The sequence below is a fragment of the Ceratotherium simum genome, chromosome 35 (genome assembly GCF_057802395.1).
Source record: "Ceratotherium simum simum isolate JZ-2026a chromosome 35, ASM5780239v1, whole genome shotgun sequence".
Taxonomy (NCBI): domain Eukaryota; kingdom Metazoa; phylum Chordata; class Mammalia; order Perissodactyla; family Rhinocerotidae; genus Ceratotherium; species Ceratotherium simum.
Genome location: NC_141934.1, coordinates 5,501,753 through 5,523,372, shown reverse-complemented (window position 1 = coordinate 5,523,372; position 21,620 = coordinate 5,501,753). Strand labels below are relative to the sequence as shown.

Genomic DNA, 21,620 nt, shown 5'->3' with positions numbered 1-21,620 from the left:
GAAGTATAATGATGTACACCTGAAATTTATATAATGTTATAAACCAATGTTACCACAATAAACAAAACAAAACAAAAAAGATTCTGAAAAACCAGTCTAGTTGCTTCTAATCTGTAGTATTTTTTCCTTGGGGTTTCTGACCATCCCCAAAGGGAGCAGGGAGCTTGCTGTCCTCCCAGATGCCTGACCAGCCCCAGTTGCAGGTGCAGCAGCGCCCCCACAGGCAGCTGGGAGAACTGACAGGGGGAAGCTGTCTCCATCACAGATCCAAAGGTTTAGATCTAAAGGTTTTTCCCATTTCTGCTCCTCCAACCTTGTCTGGTTCCAGAACACTCAGAGGAGTTTATTACAGTAGTCCCCCTTTATCTGCGGGGAATATGTTCCAAGACCCTGACTTAACATAAGTATCGCCATGTTTGTCTGCTTGGTGACTCTGGGAAACCAGCCACACTAAAAGAATGCAGAGCAGCTGCTTGTGGTGGGAACCGGCCCTTCTCCCACAATACTAGCTGCAATTATTTAGGTTGTAAAACTTCTGGGATGTCAAGGACAGGCACAGACCATCCATCTGTGTTGGTCCGAGACAAGTACCAGGAGTTACAGTGCACATACACACGCGATAACAGCGGGAAGGAAAAATACCAAAAGTTCCCATAGAGGTGGTCTCTCAGTAGAAACATGCATAAAAGCAACTCACAATTCTGCTTGGGGGAGAGTCTCGCCTGTGGGGGGAACGCCTTACCCAGGACCTCTTTTGATCTGCACTCCTGCCTAGCCGTGTCAATTCAAGGGATTCTCCCCGGTGTAAGGGCGTGGATGTTGTAAGAACCCTATCTGGTGTTTTCTCTTTTGGGTCAATCTGATGTTTCTCTTTTCGATTGATCAGATGTTATTTCCCTTCCGTCCGTCTGATGTTTCCCTTTTTGATCGACCGGATGTTTTTCCCTCTTGTTATTTGACCTATTTGGATCTGCTTCTATCTCAGTTGATCTGATGTTTCTCTTTTTCGATGGATCTGATGTTTTTCCTCTTTTGATCGGCACTCTCGCCTAGCCATGTCAGTCAAAGGGACTCTCCCAGGCGTAGGGGGCTGGATATTGTGAGTGTCGATCTGATGCCTCTCTCTCTCTCTCTCTCCCTCCCCTATTTCTTTCCATTGTTATTGAATTATTATTTGTTTATGCTTATGCTGTAATATACCTGTATATATATATACCTGTATATATATGTATATGTATATATAGCCTATTGTCTTCCTAATAAATATATACACTATTTCTCACTAAAACCAGCATATTGATGTCTTACTGAGCCAAAAGAGTCCATTCCATAAGTCAATCCAAACGTTGTGACCCTTTTTCCCTCCCCTGACACAACAGACCCCCAGTGGATGACTGAAACGCAGATAGTACCAAATCCTGTATATACAATGTTTTTTCCAATACATACATACTTATGATAAAGGTTAATTTATAAATTAGAGGCACAGTTAGAGATTAACAACAGTAGCTAACAATAAAATAGAAAAATTGTAACAATATACTGTAATAAAAGTTACCAAAGATCTATGTAACCTTAGCATACACTTATTTTCTTTCCTTGTTGAGTCTAGAACTTCCACCTTTCACTTAAAGGATGATTCACGTCATCAGGCTACTCAGAACGGTGCACAATTTAAAACTTATGAGTTGTTTATTTCTAGAATTTTCGATTTAATATTTTATGACCCTGGTTGACCATGGGGAATTGAAACTGCAGAAAGTGAACTGCAGATAAGGGGGGACTACTGTATTTCTGGTTTAGGAACTTCCAGGTCCTACTCTTCTCTCTTCCCCTCCATGTGACATTGAGAACATCACTCACCCTCTCTCAGCCCCTTCCCTTCCCTGTCAAGTGCTCGTCCCTCCCTCTGTGTTAGGGAAGGAGGGGAAGGGTCATCCATGGGGGACCCTAGACAGGTGTCCCAGGACCAGAGGCACAGGCAGCACCATAACCCCCCCTGGGGCTGCATGGTGGGAACAGTGCAGAGGGGAGGGATTACTAACCACCCCCCTGAGTGGCCTCAGCCCCCAGGTAAACTGGGGAGGGACCAGGGGGCTGGTCTGAACCCACTCATTTCAAACCTGTCCCTGTCCCAGCAGCATCGTCCTGGAGACCTGCCATAGGTGCTAAGCCACTGCCAAAGAACCTGATTTGTTACCCTCTTGTCACACCTGACAACTCATTGATCCTTCTCCCAAGTTCTTACAAGAAACTATCACATTGTGAATGAACTGGCTTTGAATCATAGACACCTTAGCTTTGTCACTGTCCTTTCAGATCCGCAAACAAACAAGACTCTTCAGAGCAGGACATTGACTCTGCTCTCTCCAAACACGCTTGCTATTACTTGCTCCGTCTTCCCATCCTGAGAGCAGCTCCAACGTCACCTCTTCAGGGAAGCCTCCTCCAGCTTCTCACCATACAGTGTCTGCCTGTCATTTTTGTCTGATCTCTGTATTCATTATCTGCACATCAGTCACCACTGTATGATTCTTTCTGTACCATTTATTATTTATTAACAATATTTTATTATTTATTATTGACTTGTATTCATTATTTCGTTAATTGGTTGGGAAGATTGTTTAATGTCATAAAACACATGTGGGAAACAGAGGCATGAACTGATAAGTGCCTATTTTTCTCCTGCTAAATATGCCTGGGGTCAGATGGTTTTTCTCCAGATACTCATCAATTATGCAAGGTCCTCCATGTTTCTTACTTTCTGTCCCATTATCCCTACTACAGGGACTTGGCCTTCATTCTTGTTGACTGAAGACCTCAGGATGGCTGCTACAGCTTCAGCTATCACACTGATAGTCAAGAGGAAACATACTGCATGAACCAATCTGTTTTGTCCTTCACAAGAGCAAAGCTTCCTTGAAAAGAACCGCAGCCAACTGACCCTTACGTCCCTTGGGCCATTGCAGAGCCACATGATCAGTCCAGGCTGCCAGGGACCTGGTAACAGTTTCCAGCTTTTAAATAAGTGGAGGGGACAATGCATAGGTAGAAGGTCATGAGGACCTGTCCTCTGTGTCTGCAAACCAAGTGTGTTCACTGCACTGTCTCATCCACAAGATGAGACCAAGAACTGTGTGTTGTTCAAGCTGAATCACTGGGATAGAATGTGCCAGACCGAAGTGGATCTGAATAAATATTGGTTGGGTGGCTCTTGTTCTGTCGCTGTTTTTAGTGAAATAGCCACCATGGCTCCCCTTCAGCTCTGCACCTACAGCTGGCACCAATAACAGCCATTCCCTGAGTCCTGCGTCCCCAGTGCCAAGCCCCAGGACCACCTGGATGGCGACCCATGACCTTGTAGGTATGCCCAGGTTGCCTCAGGTGGGCCCTGCCTCCTCCTCCTCCAAGCGGGCATCTTCATGTTTTCCTGGGTGATCTGAGTCCCTCCTGCCTGGTCTAAGCAGGCAGGGGCCTCATAGAGAGGAGTAATTCCTCCCCTGGGGCCAGCAGTGCATGGATCAGGGAATCACCTCCGAGCAGTGGGTTCTGAATCGTCACCTGGACAGAGGACACCCCTGCCTCCAGAAACCAGTGTGGAGCATCCACAAGGGGACAGCAGAGAGTCACCTGCCACGGGCAGGGGCATCATGCTTTTAAAAGCAACACAGGAGATTGTAACGGGACACAGGGACTGTTAGTAACTGTGAGTGACCTAACACCTGATGGAAAAGGTGACATTTGTTTCTATAGTATCATCCTAGACAATGATGTATACATTTTCTGACCTGTGCCCTTCTGATCAGAATCTGGTAGAAGTTGCCTATGTCTCTGGCCCATGTTCAGGTAATTCTGTTCCCCTACACACACCCCAGTCATGATGAAATGTTGTCACTGCCCATACACCCTTGTCCACCCTTTGAATCATGGGATTCCCTCCTCCCTCCCTCTGCTCTGAGAGGCTCCTCTCCTGCAGACAATGCTGTTACTCATTCCAGGGGCAAGGGCTTGGTGCACGGCAGTTACTGGATAAACTTTGTTGACTAGATTAATTCAATTAAGGTATTCTATTGCTTAATACATTTTTGCAGACAAGTAACAGTGCTTAGTTATAATAACTATTCGCTTCACATTCTCTTGGAGTTTGAGCCAGCTCTCATCTTATACAGCAGTTCTTTACAGCGTGATCTGTCCCTGGCCCTGAGTGTCACTGGAGACACTGAGGCATAGCCCTATGACCTGCCCCAGGATCTCACGCCCAGGGCAGAAACTTACAGCCCCTCGATTATTCTTTGTGTTCTTGGCAAGGGAGGCACTTTCTTCAGGCTTGGTGCTTAGGAGCTGTGATCTGGGTTAGGACCCTGCCCCTGTCTAAGCCTTGTAGTGTCACCTGTAGAATGGCTTCAGAAAAAGCAGGCAGACTTCACCACTGAGCTCTGCTGTGGCCAGGCCAGCCCAGGAGCGAGGCCAGAACACAGTTCGGGGTGGAGATGTCAGCCCCAGACTATGGGACCAGAAAGAGAAGTATCCCCTGGGGTGAGGGTGGGGTCTGCAGGGGCTGCCCCTCCCCTCTCTGTGTCCCTTGGGGCTGAGCCCTTCTCTGAAACCATAGAGCTCCTCAAGCAGCACCCCTGAGCCCTAGCTGATTTGCACACCCTGCAGCTCTCTCCAAAAGGGGATTAGAGATGGCTGGGAGGAAACCTGTCCAGACTTCAGCCTCAGGGAGCAGAACAAGAGAACCTCCACCATGACCTGGACCCCTCTCCTCCTCAGCCTTCTCACTCACTGCACAAGTGCTGCATCCAGGCTCACACCCACCCACAGCCCCAGGGCTCTGGGACAAGCTTGGCTCTGACTCTGAGCTCAGCAGGGGGCTGCCTGTGGGGGCGGGATGCTCATGAACTTGCTGCAGGATGAGGTGCAGGTGGGGCTGAAATCCCCCCACTCTGCTCACTGGCTCCATGTGAGCCCTGAGGGGCTGCACTTGCCCAGAGGAAGGTGGAATTTTCTCATTTGTTCGAAGAGTCTATCCACCAGCCAGGCTAATGGGTCACTGGGGCTGAGACTGATGGGAGAGGGTGCCCGGAGGGCCCACAGAATCCCTGGAGCTCAGTCCTGGCCAGGCAGGTGAGGGTCTCCTGGGAATGGTTCCTTCATCTTCCTGCCCACCTCTCCTTGTCTCTTACAGGATTCGTGGCAGCATGTGAGCTGACACAGCTGCCCTCAGTGTCAGTGGCCCTGGGACAGACAGCCAGGATCACCTGCCAGGGAGAGAGCATAGGAAGCTGTTGTGCACTGGTACCAGCAGAAGCCAGGCCAGTCCCCGGTACTGGTCATCTATGGTAGCAGCAACAGGCCCTCAGGGATTGCTGACCGATTCTCTGGTTCCAACTCTGGGAACACAGCCACCCTGACCATCAGTGGGGCCTAGGCTGAGGACGAGGCTAACTATTACTGTCGGGTGTGGGATGATATTAAGGCTCACAGTGACACAGGCAGATGGGGAAGGGAGACACAAACCCCCTCCCTGTGTATGTCACACTGTCCTCCAGCCCCAGGGGGACTGTAGACAAAGCCATGAGCATATCTGTCCCAGGTCCCCAGATCTGAGATCCCCAGACTGCGTTCTCCTCCCAGCCCTCCAGGCAGGCTCTGAAGAGGGTGGGTCAGGAGTGGATTCAGGGCTAGCAGGACTAGGATGTACTGGTGTTTTCTGGGCCACAATGTGAGCTGGAGAACCGGGATCTGTCCTGAAGCACAGAGAGTGGGGGATGTATGTCTACTGGTATATGGTCCTTGGATTTCCATATAGTGGTGAATGGCCACTCCTTAGCCAGCTGTCCTGGATTATTCCCCAGAACCTCCCTGCTCAGATGAGCTCCTGAAGCCCCTAAATCCCATGGCAGCCTGGGATTCTGAATGAAGAAAGCCAGTTTAGTGGACACTGTGGTGTCCACTTAGATCCCTGTTTAGTGCTCTCCTACCCACACAAATTGCTGGGATCTCCTGCTGCTCACAGTTGTGCCCTCACTGGGATGCGCCATTGTCTGCAGAGAATTGCCTCCCCCAAGCTTATGCCCCCTCACTGAGTGTGACTCTGGTCCAATGACTGCCTGATGGCAAGACCCCAAGGCCCTCCCTGAGTTCAGAATGAGCTTGCAGGGCCTCCCAGCTGAGTCTTCAGTGTAAGCACAGGGCAGGCCTGCCCAGTCTTCCCTCCATGCTTCCTACCCAGAGAGATCACTTCAAATCACTACTGCATGCAATTCTCCATGTCACAGTGTGCTTCCAGGGAGCCAAAGAAAAACTAGAAGTGTAGAGGGAAGAGTGTGAAAGAGGAGAGACTGCACAGAGAGACAACATTGGAGTTCTACTCATTTTCTTAAGAATCTGATGAGTCATGTGTGGGAAGAAATTGCGTGAGGTTGAGGAAAGAACCACCCAGAGACACTAGAGGAACATTCTGCAGGGCTCACACTCACACAATCATATCATGCTTGTTCTCCAGTCAGAGGGGAAAGCTCCTAGTTAAGGCAGCAAGTTGACTAATCAGGAGAACTTGCATCAGTAGTGGGGAAACTCAATAAGTTAACAATCCACCCTAAGACCCTAAGTATAAATAGAAGTAAACAGAACCAAAAGCAGGCAGAGGAAGGAATACAGTCATGCATCGCTTGATGACAGGGATACATTCTGAGAAATGTGTTGTTAGGTAATTTTTTCATTGTGCAAACGTTATAGAGTGCACTTACACAAATCTAGATGGTATAGCCTACTCCACATCTAGGCTATATAGTAGTAATTTTATGGAACCACCATCATGTATGCAGTCTCTCATTGACCAAAACATCATTTTGAGGCCCATCACTGAAATAACAATTAGAGTGGAAGTTAAAGCAAGAGATAGTGGGAAAAACATTAGAGAAAATCAACAAAATTAAAACTTTGTTCTTTGAAAATATCAACAGTATTGACAACCGCTTAGACTGATCTTTACAAAATTAGACAAATTACTAAAACCAGGAAGTAAAGAGAAGCCATTACTACTGACATTACAGAAATAAAAAAGGACTTTAAGGTTGTGAAGGATAACTATGAACAGCAGCATGACAAAAAATTAGATGAAATAGACAAATTCCTAGAAATACACTAATTACTGAAACTTACTCAAGAAAAAACAGCATACCTAATAAAATGTGCAACAGAGAAAGAGATTAAATCAGTAATCAAATACTACTCACAAAGAAAGTTCCAGACACAGGTGGCTTCACTGGTGAATTCCATCAAATATTTAAAGAAGAATTAATACCAAATATTCACAAGTTCTTCCAAAAAAAATAGAAGAGGAAAGAGTACTTACCACCTCATTCTATGAGGCCACTAATATAACAAAACCAGATAAGGAGATCACAAGGAATGAAAACTATAGATCTATGGCATAGATCTATGGCACTTATGGATAAAAACACACAAATTCTACATAAAATACTAGAAAAACTATCCAACAACATAGAAAAACTATCCATGACCAAGTGGTATTTATCCCAGAAATGCAAGGTTGATTAAACACCTGGAAGTCAGTTAAAGGCATGCACCACCTTAATAGAATAAAGGACAACAGGCATGATCTTCTCAAGAGTCACAATGTTTTCATGCAGCAGATGTTTCTTCTGATTGTGTTTCTAGTCCTATTACAGAATCAGATATGTGAGATTAGAGGCATAGATGGGATGGGGGGGTGTTATTCCATGAAAAGAATCTGGATGCCCCACACCCAAAGTGAGGATTGCTGTTGTTAGTGCCATTGAGTCGATTCTGACTCCTAGTGACCCCATGTACAGCAGAGCAGATTCCTTCCCTGTCTTCTTCTTTTTTTTTTTTTTAAATTATGACCCACTTTATTTATTTTTTTGTGAGGAAGATCACCCCTGAGCTAACATCCATGCCAGCCCTCCTCTTTTTGCTGAGGAAGACAGGCCGGAGCTAACATCTATTGCCAATCCTCCCCCTTTTTTTCCCTTCCTCTCCCCAAAGCCCCAGTAGATAGTTGTATGCCGTAGTTGCACATCCTGCTACTTGCTATATGTGGGACGCCACCTCATCATGGCGGGACAAGTGGTGCATCGGTGTACACCTGGGATCCAAACCCGGCCCGCAAGTAGCAGAGCATGTGCACTTAACTGCTAAGCCACAGGACCGGCCCCCCTTCCTGTCTTTTGGCACCATCCTCACACCTTCCAGCACCTTCCACCTTCAGACAATGCTCCTCTGCTATTCATGGGTTTTCATGGCCAAATTTTTTAGAAGTTGGTGGCCAATGTTCTTCATCCTAAACTGTGAGGCTACTTGATTATAAATGATAAAGGATTGTAAATCCATGTTTCTGAATGTTCTGCTTCAGAGGCCACTTCCTAGACATGTGATATGGTCACAGAATGAAAGGGTGACTAGAATTAAGGCATTGGTAAGGGGCAGGGTCACAGGAAAATTTTCAATCATAGAGAAAATATATAGAAACTAGAAGACAGAAAAGAGAGCAACTGGGGCTGAGTGAGATCAAGGAAAGAGCAGGAACCATCTATTTCAGTCTGGATGTCCCACTGGGACATCACTCCCAACACACCACCTATGTGGTTGTGAAAAAATCTATTCTTAAACATTTGTCCACATCACTGCAGGGTCTAGAATCTTAATCAAGGTCAGTTGATTAGGACAGGACAGTTAAGCCCCAAGACCCAGGTGGCCCAGGAAGGACTTGAGATAAGCAGGAGGAAGTGAGAGTTTCCATGGTGACCTAGACCAGAGCTCCTGAGACTTCAGTGAGCACACAGTCCCCTGGGGGTCTCCACAAGATGCAGATGCAGCTGCAGTAGGTCAGGGTGGGGCCCAGGAATCTGCATGTCTAACAGCTCCCAGGGGATCCTGTGCTGCTGGTCCTCTGAGGGCTGTGCTTTGAATGGCTTCACTCCTGCTCACCTGCCACTCACAGCCCAAGCGAGAGTTGCCACAGGAAGGCACTGCTTTTTGAAGCACAGGGGACCTGCTCTCCCTCCCACGCAGGCTCCATAGGGTCTTCGTCTTGCACTCAGATCTGTCCACATTTCTCCCTCAAACCAGATTTGAGAGCCCAGTCTGTCCTGACTCAGCCTTCCTAGGCGTCTGGGTCCCTTGACGGATGGTCTTCGTCTCCTGTGCTGAAGCATCAGGGACATTGTGGGTTATAATCACGTCTCCAGTTGTTAACAGCTCCTGGCACAGCTCCACACAATTTAGGGTGGGTCAAGAATAAAACCTCACAGTCTCCAGACTCCAAATCTGGGAACATGGACTCTCTGAGAATGTCTCAGCTCCAGTCCAGCCATGAGGCTGATTATTATTGCTGTTCCTATGCAGGGTCGGAGAGGCAACTCATTCTCACTGTTTCTTCATGACTGGGAAGTGAGTCCAAATCCATCCTTGGCCTACCTTACTCCCCTCCAACCCCCTGGTCTGTCATCAGCTCCCCTAGAGTAAGATACATTCTAGATTCAAGGCGGAAGAAATGAGGTCTCTCCTCTCTCCCACCACTTGACAAAGTGCATCCTTGGGAGCATCACTTAATTGAGGCCACTTTGGAACAAAGGCTCTGTCCCTTCCTGTGGTCTGTGGGTTCAGACACCCACTTGATCTGCTCAGGAGAGGCAGGTGTAGACGATGTCCAGATGGTCAGAGTCCAGGTTGAGACAGTGCAGGGGGGTCACCTTCAGGTCCTGCCTCCAGCTACTGTTGTCCTCTCCATCTTGGGACTGGTGCCTCTCTGTCCAGCTTTTCACATCTGTCCTCTCTTCCCATTACCAGCGAAAGAAGTATGGGGACAAGTGACCCTGGCCTGACGTGCCTGTTACCTGAAGATCCTGGGAGGAGTCTTCCACTCCATGTGGGGTCCAGCTTGGTCTGTAATCAGCAGGCTTGGAGCCCTGAAGGAGCCATGGATCCTACCATCAAAGATGCCTCATCCTCATCATAAATCTCTTTCTCAACTCCATGGTTTATCTCGGTCCCTATTCCTCATCAGAACTCCCAGGGGTACTAAAACTTACCAGGTTAACACCAAATTACCCTTCAAGGCTCTGTTTAAAATCCCATCCTCTGGGATGCTATCTATGACATAGACTAAGTGAAATGCTTTTCCTGAATGTACTCACTGGACCCTGTGTTTACCCTTTTGCAGCTCTTAGCACATGTAATGTCTCATTTATACCTTTGTCACAGTTAGACTCAGTTCTGGGAGGGACAGATTGTCCAACAGGGTAGTGACTCTGAATGTTTATATTCACGGTGATGCCTCCCATGGGAAATTACAGAATGTTCTTGTGGGACAGGACAAGGCTCTGGAATCAGGTGCATTGTTCCCCATCTTGACCCCAGAAGGAGTCAGCATAAGGACGGAGGGGTCTTAGGTTACAGGAGAGACTGTGCTGCCTGGGGACTTCAGACAGGCTCCTGGGAGGAGAATCCACACTTTAGAGGAGGGAAGTACATGGCACGAGGCCCCTCCCCCAGGGGGTTGTGATCATAGAGACAAAGCAGCTGGAAGGAGCCCATCCCTGCTGCTGAAGCCCTGAGAGCAGAGTTCTAGGGGTGACTGAGTTAGTTTGCTAGGGCAGCTGTCACTAAGCACCACACACTGGGGGCTGACAATAGAGATTTACTGTCTCATGGTTCTGGAGCTAAAAGTCTGAGATGAAGGTGTCAGCAGGGTTGGTTTTACTGTGGACAGTGAAGGAGAATCTGCCCCTTGCCTCTCTTCTAGCTTCTGGTGGTTTGCTGGCAATCGTTGGTGTTCCTTGCTTGTAGATTCTGCCTCCATGTTCACATGGTGTTCTCCCTTGTGAATGTCTCCAAATTTCCTCTTTTTATGAGGACACCCATCAAATTAATTGGATTAGGGGCCCACACTACTCCAGTATAACCTCATCTTTACTAATCACATATGCAGGAGTCCTAATTCCAAATAAGGTTCCATTCAGAGGTCCTGGGATTGGAACATCAATATATGAAATGAGGTTAGTGGGGGACACAATTCAACCCATAACAGTGTCTCTGCCATGGTTGGGCCCTTCCTCCCCTTGGGGGATCTGGAGGTTGGAGGTGCACCACCAACCTCTAGGGCTTCAGATGGAGCATAACTGAAAGCCCAGAAAGACCACTGACCCCTCCCTAAACCCCATATGTGCCTGGATGTTCAGGCTCTGTCCTTGCTCTCTGACATCACCAGAGTGAGCAAATCTCAGACATATGACAATGTGACCTCCACAGATACCTAGTCAGGCCATGAAGGGAGCAGAGGGAGGGTCCCCACCTCTGTCCCAGAGACCACCATGTTTCACTGGGTAATGAAAATTACAACACCTGATGATCAGAATGCTCTTCAGCAGAGAAGGGGGAGAAGGAGCACCTGAACACAGAAGAGAGGGTGGTATGTGGAAGGAGGGCTGGGATGTGGAAGGAGGAGGACATGGGGTGTGGTGAGGGGCAAGCAGGATGGGCTGAAAGGTCAGGCTCTGAGGTCAGTCTTCTGGATTGGAATCTTGACTCACTCCTCACTGTCTGGGGGACTTTGGGGAAATCATTTAACCTCACAGTGATGGCTCCCTCCTCATCAGACTGGAGGAGAGGGTGACCTTAGGCAGATGGCTGCTGGGGGTTATTGTGATGTCTGGTTGTGGGGCGGTGCATGTCTACACTCACCAAGGGTCTGGCATCTATTGAGGGCTCAGAAGGAGTCATTCTGTTGAACTAACTGCACATGTAGAATGACATTGATCCTGGGGGCAACAGGGGGCATTGTGGGTCTTGGTTTGGGGACCCTAATAGTTTCAAGTCCCCTGGGCTCTGCTCAAGGGCAAAGGGCATGGCTGATGCTTCCTTTGAAGACATTTCTACAGGGTAGAATCAACTCCCCACTGAAACGCACACTTGTTCCTTCTTCTGACCTCAGGAAAATACCAACAGGAAGTTCTTAGGCTCAGGGCTCAGACAAGAGCTCAGACAGTGGGAATGCAGAATAGATATGCATTCAGTTCTCCTCCCTTCTTGAGCTGCAAGAAAAGAAGACAAGACTGGAGCTTGGAAAGGCCAGTCCAGCTGGGCAGCCTCAGGCCAGACCTCCCAGAAGCCCCCCCACAATGGACTGGGTTCCCTTCGAGCTCCTGCCCCTCATTTTCTCCACAGGTCAGAGTGTCCCAGGGCACTCAGGGGGTCTCCCTCCCTGACATTTCCCTCCAAGCACAGTCCCCAGGGACATCTGTCCAGCCTTGGCACATTCAGCATCATTTTTGTATATTCTGTTTCCAGGTCTCTGTGCTCCCCCTGTGCTGACCCAGCCGCCATCTGCATCTGCCTCCCTGGGAGCCTCAGCCAAGCTCACCTGCACCCTGAGCAGTGAGCACAGCACCTACTCCATTCACTGTTTTAACAGAGACCAGGGAAGACCACAGGGTATGTGATGAAGACAGACAGTGACAGAAGCCACAGCAAGGGGTCTGGGATCCGTGACTGCTTCTCAGGCTCCAGCTCTGGCACTGATCTGTACTTAACCATCTCCCACATCCAGTCTGAGGATGAAGCTGAGTATTACCGTGGTGAGAGCCATACAATTGATAGACTGGATGGGTAAGTCTCAGTGACACAGACAAAGGCGAGTGAGGTGAACACTTTCCCTCTCTCTTCCCCACAGGGACTCAGGGAGAGATGCTCCCTGTCCTTCTCCAGGACCCTGAGACCTTTGACCCTTCTCCTAGCAAACCTCATCATCCTGCACTTCCTCCCCAAGACACCACTAGGGTGAGGCAGACACAGGTCAAAAATGAGGTCATTTTGACAACACAACATTCTGTTGCCTCTACCAGGGATATAGGGATAATGCCTATAGGGATAATGATGGAAGAGACCAGAGTAGCCCAGACGGAAAATGACCCTGAGAGAGTGGCTGGCCTGAGATGATTGTGTCCGCAAGAGTCGTCGGGCCCTGTGTTCTCACTATGGGGCTCTGCTTGAGACAGGAACACAAATCTCAGGGTTCCAGGGCAGACCCTGGAGTCATCTGTAGCTAATGTCCTGACTCCGAGTGCACCATGGTATACAGCAGGACTCCTGTCATGGTTGAGGGTTCAGCAGGAAGAATTTGGCCCTCAGGGGAGGCAGGACAGAGAGAAGTGAGCTCCGTGGTGGGTACTGAGCTGGGATCCAGTAGGGAAGCAGGTGCGTGTTAGGAGATCTGTGGCAGGACCAACATGGAACATGGCTTGCTCTTCTCCAGCTGTGGCAGATTGTCAGCTTGTGGTGTAAAGAATATGTCCACCACCTGCCCACAGGTTTTTTCTAGGGCCAGAAGAATGTCCAATGGTATAGTAGGAGGGCATGGCAGACAGGGGACACTGAGGTGGAAAATATGTTAACTCCCCCAGTCTCAGCCCTGTGGGTGATCCAACTCAAATGCATTTGGGAGGTGGCAGATTTACCGGAAATGTGGATTTCCTCCATAGCTTTTCTGGAATCTGAAAAACAATCATTTTTACATACATTGTGTCAACATGGATCAGCCGTATTGACCAAGTAATGCTGGTCCCTGGGCACTGAACTGAGCAGGGTTGGGTAGGATTTCAGGGCTGAACCCCAGAACATCAGGTTGGACTATCCACACGTCTGATCTCTGAGATGGAAAGTCTAGGAGCTGCCCATGGCCTGGATGGCACCCAAGTGGGCAGGAAGGGAGGAGGTGGCTGGTCCCCCAAGGAAGGAGTGGACAGGGTGCAGGAGGGGCAGGAGGAGAGATGGACATCAGGGCTCCATCCTGCAGTGACGTGTGTCAGCCTGTGGTGGGCTGAGTCACGGGACACAGCCCATTCTTCCCCACTCCAGTAAAAGGTTGATCTCTACAAGGGTTTGCACTGGCTTTGTCCCCAGCAAGGCCTCCCATGAGTCCCTCCAGTGGGGAGTTTCCTCCACAGCTTACATTGTAGGAAAGGGAGTCAAGAGGACTGTAGGGGAATAAATCCAAACCCCAGTGTGGACCACCCCACATCCATGTCCACCTGGGCCTTGTGGTGCTAACAACTTGGAAGAAGGTCAACAGTTGCCTCTGAGGGACAGACAGAGGGACAAAGTGCTAGAAGTGATGACAGTGCTTGAGAAAGGAAGGCAGGTAAACATCACCCCCTGTTGTACTTAGATGGTGACCAAGCACTGAGGGAGCTGCCACTACAAATCCTTGTCAGGGAAGGACCAAGGGCCCATTAGATACCTTTTATCATGGTCAAGGTTACGACAGGAGCAGGGTCTTATCAGAGGCCACTGCCAGCTCTTGTCATGTGAAAGTGACAATGAATGATGTGAAGGACAAGTATCCCTTTCTGGGGTGTTCCACACTAGTGCACTTGGCCTCACAGATGCCAGGTGATCCTGAGACCTGGAGTAACAGTATATGTCAAAATTACTTGTTGCTGTGGCCTTAGTAGAGTCTTGAGGATGGACATCATGTAGTGTCATTGTCACCTTTGGGGAATCTCTAAAGCCTGAGGAGCTATTGACAAATCAGTCCAGGGAGCAGCTGGAACAGGTCACAGGACCTGCACGTGGAGGCAGGTTGGAGCTGCTGTGGCTGTAAGTGGACAGGGGAGGCCAGGCAGGTGGGCCAGAGTGACAGTGTGTGGAGGAGGGATCCTTCCCCTCTGGCTCATCCTGCATCTCTCACTCTCTGTGTCTGACTCTGTCTCTGGATTTCTCCTCTTAGTCATGTTCTATTTAATTCTTCCAGTATGTTTTTATCCTATGCTCTTCCTTTTATATCTTTTCTCATTGTCTTTTTCTGTCCTCTGTGTGTGTGTGTGTATGTGTGTGTGTGTGTTTGTCTTTATTCCTTAATGGTTATGAAACCAAAAATATTGACAATGTGTCTGTCACTGTCCTAGGTGTCCTATGTGACAACCAGAACCCCAGCCCCTCCCCTGAGGGATCTGAGTCCTCATTCCCCAGAGGTTGAGGTGTCTGTGCTACAGTTCCAGGACTTGCTTCTGCTGAAGAGAGCTGGCACAGTGGGGACAATCCCTTCCCTTGTGGCAGCCTGCATCTAGTGACTTGTGTGTGGGGTGGGACAGAGGCTGGGCCCCACCCCAGTCAGTAGGATCTGAAGAGCAGGCCCAGCACCCGAGCCCCATTAGTTCTACTGTGGGCCTGGCTGTATCTGCTTCATAGATTAACGTCCATCTCTGCCCACGTCTGTCTGCTTCACCCCCTCCTGTCCTCGGGTGTGTTCCCTGGTCCATCTAGACTTCCTGCACACTAGTCTCTATGTGAGTGTTGGCTCCTGGGAACCTTCACCTGCCTCAACTTATTTTTTCTTTTTCTTCTTTTATTAAGTTATAATTCACATACCCTAAAATATAGCACTTTCAGTGAAAAGTTCTGTGAGTTTGGATAAATGCATACAGAGCTGTAAGGACTTCCACAATCATGATGTATAACAGTTGAATCATCTTTCATAGACTCCAAGACGTCTTGGTAGTCACACTCTCCCTCTACCTCCCATCCCACAACTCCCGATCTGTTGTCTGTCCCTATAGTTGAGTCTTCGCAAGAATATCATATAAATGGAATCATGCATGATAGCCTTTTGGTTGTGGCTTCTTTCACCCAGTATAATGCGTTTGAGATGCATCTATGTTGTTGTACGTTAATATTTCATTCCATTTTCATTGCTGAGTAGAATTCTTTGCGGGGGTGAACCACAGTTTGTTTATGCATTCCCCAGTTAAGTAACACTTAAGATGTTTCCATGTTCCACTCTTTGACAATTTCATATAAAACCTTTATGACATTGTTATGGTTTCTTTTTGAGAACATAAGTTTTCATGTCGCTTGAGTAAGTACTTGGGAATGGAATTTCTGGGTCATATGGTAGGTATATGTTGAACTTTCACAGAAACTGCCAAACTGTTGTCCAGTGTGGAGGCTTGATTTTGCATTTTCATCGTCACCAGGCAGTGATGACACCTACAGTTGTTCCATATCCTCATTAACACTAGATTGGCGGGTTTTATTTGAACCATTTTAATATACCTGTAGTCGTGTCCCATAATATTTTTAATTCATATTCCCTTAGTGACATGTGATGTTGGCCATCTTTTCAGGTGCTTATCTGTCATTTGTGTATTTTGTTTGATGAAGAGTTTGATCAAGTCTTTGCCCATTTTCAAATTCATGTTTCCCTGTGACTTGTCCTCATCTGTGCGTGTGTATTTAGATCAATGAGATTTTGTCCCATGAGTAGGTTCATGTGTCCACCACCACAGTCAGGATACAAAACAGGTCCACCTCCACAGGGATGCCTCATGTTATCCTTTTATAACAACATCCACTTCCTCCCTCCAAGGTGCCCCTCACTGCCCCAACGCCTGACATCCACTAATTGATTCTCTATTTCTAAAATTTTGTCTTTTCTGAAATGGTATAATAAAAAAATAGAGTCCTATTGTATGCAGCCTTTTGGGATTGGCCTTTTTCACATTGCATAATTCACTGTGCATTCATCAACATCATTGTGTGCATGAAAAGGTCATTACTTTTCATTGCTGAGTAGTATCCCATGGTCCCATTGTACCAAATTCTGTTTACCAATCCCCGCAGTGAAGGACATCTGGATTGTTCTCACTTTGGGGTGTTATGCATACGGGTGTATGAACATTTGTGTATAGTTTTTCTCTGAGCGTGTTTTCGTTTCCTGAAATAAATGCCCAAGAGTACAATTGCTGGGTTCTATGGTAACCATAAGTTTACTTTTCTTAAGAAGCTGTCATGCCCTTTTACAGTATCGCTGCACCATTTCACTTTCCCGTCAGCAGGCATGAGGGATCCAGTTTCTCCACATGCTTGCAAGCATTTAGAGCTGTCACTGTTTTTATTGCAGCCATTCTGATAGGTATGAGTGATATCTACTTGTGATTATCATGTGCCTTTCCCTCATGGCTTCCTAGGAACATCCTTTCATGTGCTCTTTGCCATTTCTATATCCTTGTCCATGAAATGCTTGTTCTCGTTCATTGCCCATTTTCTAAATGGGTTTTATTTTCTCTGTTTACATTTGAGAGTGCTTTACATACTCTATATAGTAGCCCTTCATTGGATATTTGCTTTGGAAATATTCTTTCTCTGTTACTGTTTTTTTCGTCTTCTTTAGAAAGTTTTACAAAGGAAAATATATTGATCTTGATGAGGTTCAATGTATTGATCATTCTTTTACAAATCATGCTTCTGGCCTGTTCAAAGAATTCTTCCTAGCCTTAGATAGCAAAGATTTCTACTATGATTTTTTTCTGAAACATAAAAAAGGACTTCCTGAGAGGTACATGAGCAATTTTCCTGTATCTGGTATGAATTCTGGCCTCTTATACAGCGGCAAGACCACTGTCCCTACAAGCTCCTGCTTCAAGCACTGCCTAGCCCACCCCCATGGATGACCCATCACTAGAGAGCATGACTGAGGGGTTCTCCCCAAGCCCAGAGAGGAAGCCCAGGGCACAGACTGAGGTGTGTGTGCATGTACTGGGGGCAGGGGGCAGCACTTTCTCACCCAACACCAGAGAGAGCTCTGAATACTCAGGTATAGGCCTTGGGAAGAGGTCCCATTTTCACAGCCTCCTTTAAGCTGAGCCCTTTTCTACTCAGCAGGGAGATAATCAACAAGGCCAAAACAGGAAGGAAGTAGATTTGCATTTCTTCAGAGAATAAGAGAGGCTCTGAGGCACATCCCCAGATGTGGGCCCAGAGGCAGAGCTCTGGGGCATCTCCACCATGGCCTGGACCCCTCTCATGCTCCCCCTCCTCACTCTCTGCACAGGTGCTGCCCCTCAGGGCTCAGCCCCCAAAGAAACCAGGGAGCAGCCTGGCCCCGACCTTCAGCTCTGCAGAGGGGAGGCTCCAGGGTGTGTGCCCTCTGGGAATGAGACCCTCATCCTCACACTCACCTCTCCTCTCCTCTCTTGCAGGTTCTGTGGAGTCTTCTGAGGTGACTCAACCACCTACAGCATTTGTAGCTGTGGGACAGACAGCCACCATCACCTGCCAGGGAGAGACCATAGAAAGCTATTATGCTCACTGGTACCAGCACAAGCCAGGCCAGGCCCCTGTGTTGGTCATCTACGGTAATAGTGAGCAGCCCTCAGGGATCCCTGAATGATTCTCTGGCTCCTACTCGGGAGACACAGCCATCCTGACCATCACTGGGACCCAGGCCGAGGACGAGGCTGACTATTACTGTCAGTCAGGAGGTGCTTATGTTTATGAAGCTCACAGTGACACAGGCTGAAGGGGAACTGAGACACAAACCCCTTCCTCATCTGTGTCACACTCACCTCCAGCCCCAGGAGGACTGTAGACACAACCATGAGCAGGTCTGGTCCAGGTGCCCAAATCTGAAATCCCTGGGCTGCCCTCTCCTCCCAGCACTCCAGGCAGGCTCTGTCGGTGGTGGGTCAGCACAGAACACAAAAACAGTTATCATAACCGTATTTCATTTGTTATTGTGGGTATAGTAAAGGTTGAACATGTCAGGAGCAGATATGGAAGACATTTTAAAAAGGCCAAATTGAACTTCTGGAGCTAAAAATTACATAATCTGAGATTTTAAAAATGCAGTGGATGAGTTTGACAGCAGATGAGATGTGGCAAAGAAGAGATTAGATTAGTGAACTTGATATCCTGGTAATAGAAACTATTCAAAATGAAACACAGAAAGAGAAAGCCTGAAAAAGTGATTGAGTTGTAGGACAACTTCACCCATCCTAAATACTGTCTAATTGGAAGAACTGAGGGAGAGAAGAAGGGAATTGGGAGGCAAATAGAAAAAATATGTGAGGAAATAAGAACCAAATATGTTGCAAATTTGATGAAATCTATAAACCAATGTATCCAAGAAGGCCAATCAAGTTTGGGCACAGGAGACATGAGAAACAGCACCAACACACATCGGAATGGAATTGGTACAAACCAGTGATGAAGACAAACTCTTAGAAGCAGCCAGAGAGAAAAAGACATGTTATATACAGAGGAACAAGCATCACGTGAGAGCAGGTTTCTCATTAGAAGCCGTGTGAGCAAGAAGACAGTGGAGCAATGTCTTTAAAATACGAAACGAGAAAAAAACCTGTCAACCTTGAATTCTTTACCCTGTGTAAACATTGTTTAAATATGAAGACAAAATACAACATTTTCAAACATGAACATCTCAGAATTGATCACCAGCAGATCCTCACTACAAGAAATAGTACAGGATACCCTTTAGATCAAAGAAAATGATGACAGATAGAAATGTGAATCCACACAAAGAAATAAAAAGCATCAGATATGGTAACTCTGTGGATAAATATAGAAATGTTTTTATCTGTTAATGTCTATAAAAGATTTTCTTTTGTCTAAAGCCAATATAATAGCAGTATGTTGAGACACATGATAAATGGAAAGTAAAATACATCACAATGATACCACAGATGCTGGGGGGAGAGAAGAACGTGTTATGATGTTCTTCTAGTACATGTGAGTTGATAGCATATCCCTGGAAGGTAGGCTTTCATAAGTGAACCATTAATGTTTAAAACTATTAAAATAAAACAATTTTAACAGTTATAGATAATAAGATGTATTAGTTATGCTTCTCCAGATAATACAGAACCAATAGGATGAATATTTCATATATGTGTGTGTGTGTGTATATATATATATATAGAGAGAGAGAGAGAGAGAGAGAGAGAGAGAGAGAGAGATTTATTTTAAGTAATGGCTCTTGCAAGTGTGGGGCTGGCAAGTCTGAAATCTGGAGGCAGACCAGAAGGTTAGATATTCAAGTAAGAGTTGATGTTTCAGTCTTTAGTCCAAATTTAGTCTGAATGACTGAACATGTTAAGAGGAGACAAAGAAGAAAATTAAAAGATCCAAATCAAACTTCTGGAGATGATAACTACAATGTCTCAGATTATAAATGCAAGAGATGAGATTAAGAACAGATATGATACTGCAGAGGAAGAGATGAGTGAACTTGAGGACACAGTAATAGAAACTGTAAAATGAAAACCAGAAACAAAGACTAAATAACTATCACAGAATCACAGAGTTATAGGACAACTTTAAGCAACATAATATGTATGTAATTGGAATCCCCCAAAAAAGAGAAGCAGTGGTGGTGAGGTTAGAAAAAATGTTTGAAGACATCATCGCCAAAAATGTCCTAAATTTGATGAAAACTCTAGGCCACAGATCCAAAAAGCTCAACAAACCCCAAGAACATTGTTATCAGAGGTTCGGGGATTCGATCGGAGACGTAAAAGACACTTTCCACTCCAAACAAATGGACTGAAGGTATATTTTATTATATAGAGGATAGTAAAGGTGACAGTCTGCAAACAGATCAAATCAAATATTAAGAGGAAAAAACATCAGCCCGACTGGAAAGGGAAAACACCCACATCGGCTGAAGAGAAATGACACAAATCAACCGGAAAGAGAAACACCAGGTTGACCGAAAAGAGAACACATCAAATCAATTACTTCATATCAAATCAATTACTTCACATCAAATCAGTTACTCACAACATCCACGCCCCACTGCCGGGAGAGCCCTGTCAATCGACGGCTGGGCAAGGATCACACGTCCTGGGCAAGGTGTCCCTTCCACAGGTGGAACTCTCACCCGGTCTCAGTTTCCAGCAGTTTTTATACCATCAGTAATTTTCAGAGTAAGCAATTACAGAGTTTGCAGAGCAAGCATTTAGTGTTCCCATGCACAAATGGTTATCAGTGGCGGACGGGCACTGAGCCCCCTGGCTAACGCCCCAGCCCAGTAGTTGCGTCGTGCATTGTTCTCTTTGGTCTTCGTCCAAGCCCGGCACAGATGGCCAGTCCATCCCGTGCTACGACGCTCCAAGAGCCTTGAAATGTTACAACTTGGAACTCCCTCCGTGAGAGAAGGGCCAGTTCCCACCACGCAGAAAGCAGCCTTGTATTTCTTTTTGTGCTGGTGGCTGTAGGTCAATGGAGCGGCCAAACATGGCTGTACTCATGTCAAGACATATTCGGCCGTGGCCGTCTCCATTAACCATAAGACACCATACGCACAGACAATGAACTTAAATGCAAGTACATAAGGCACATCCAAGAATCCAAAATCCAATGACTACAATAATTATAAAACTATCTCGCAATAAAGGACCCAAACCCCAAGGTAACCAATCAAACAACCCCTTAGAATATGAAATGTTATTAACTTGATCTTGCAAATCATGTACAGCATCAAAGGTAACATTAGATAACATAACACTTAGGCCTAACAAATTAGCTTGCAGAAGTCCAGACCAGCCCCCATCACAGAGGGTAGCAGAAGGCAGGGTAATTTATAGAGAAATTATAACCAGTTCTCCGTGACTGGTCAGATATAGGCTTATACTGAGAGATTGCTTGATGTTTCTGAGACCAAATTTCTCGGCCATTCATAGTCCAGGTTATAGGTCCCACTGGTGTAGAGCAGTTGGTCCAGCAGTGCAGGGTCAAAGGTTGTCCTACGGAGACATTAGTTGGCATGTAGGTCTGCAGCA

General features: G+C 46.8%; 1 pseudogene; it reads left to right on the top strand.

Moving 5' to 3' along the window:
• The first annotated feature begins 4,747 nt into the window (after window positions 1-4,747).
• Window positions 4,748-18,343, top strand: LOC147912434 (uncharacterized; annotated as a pseudogene).
• The last annotated feature ends 3,277 nt before the right edge of the window (window positions 18,344-21,620 follow it).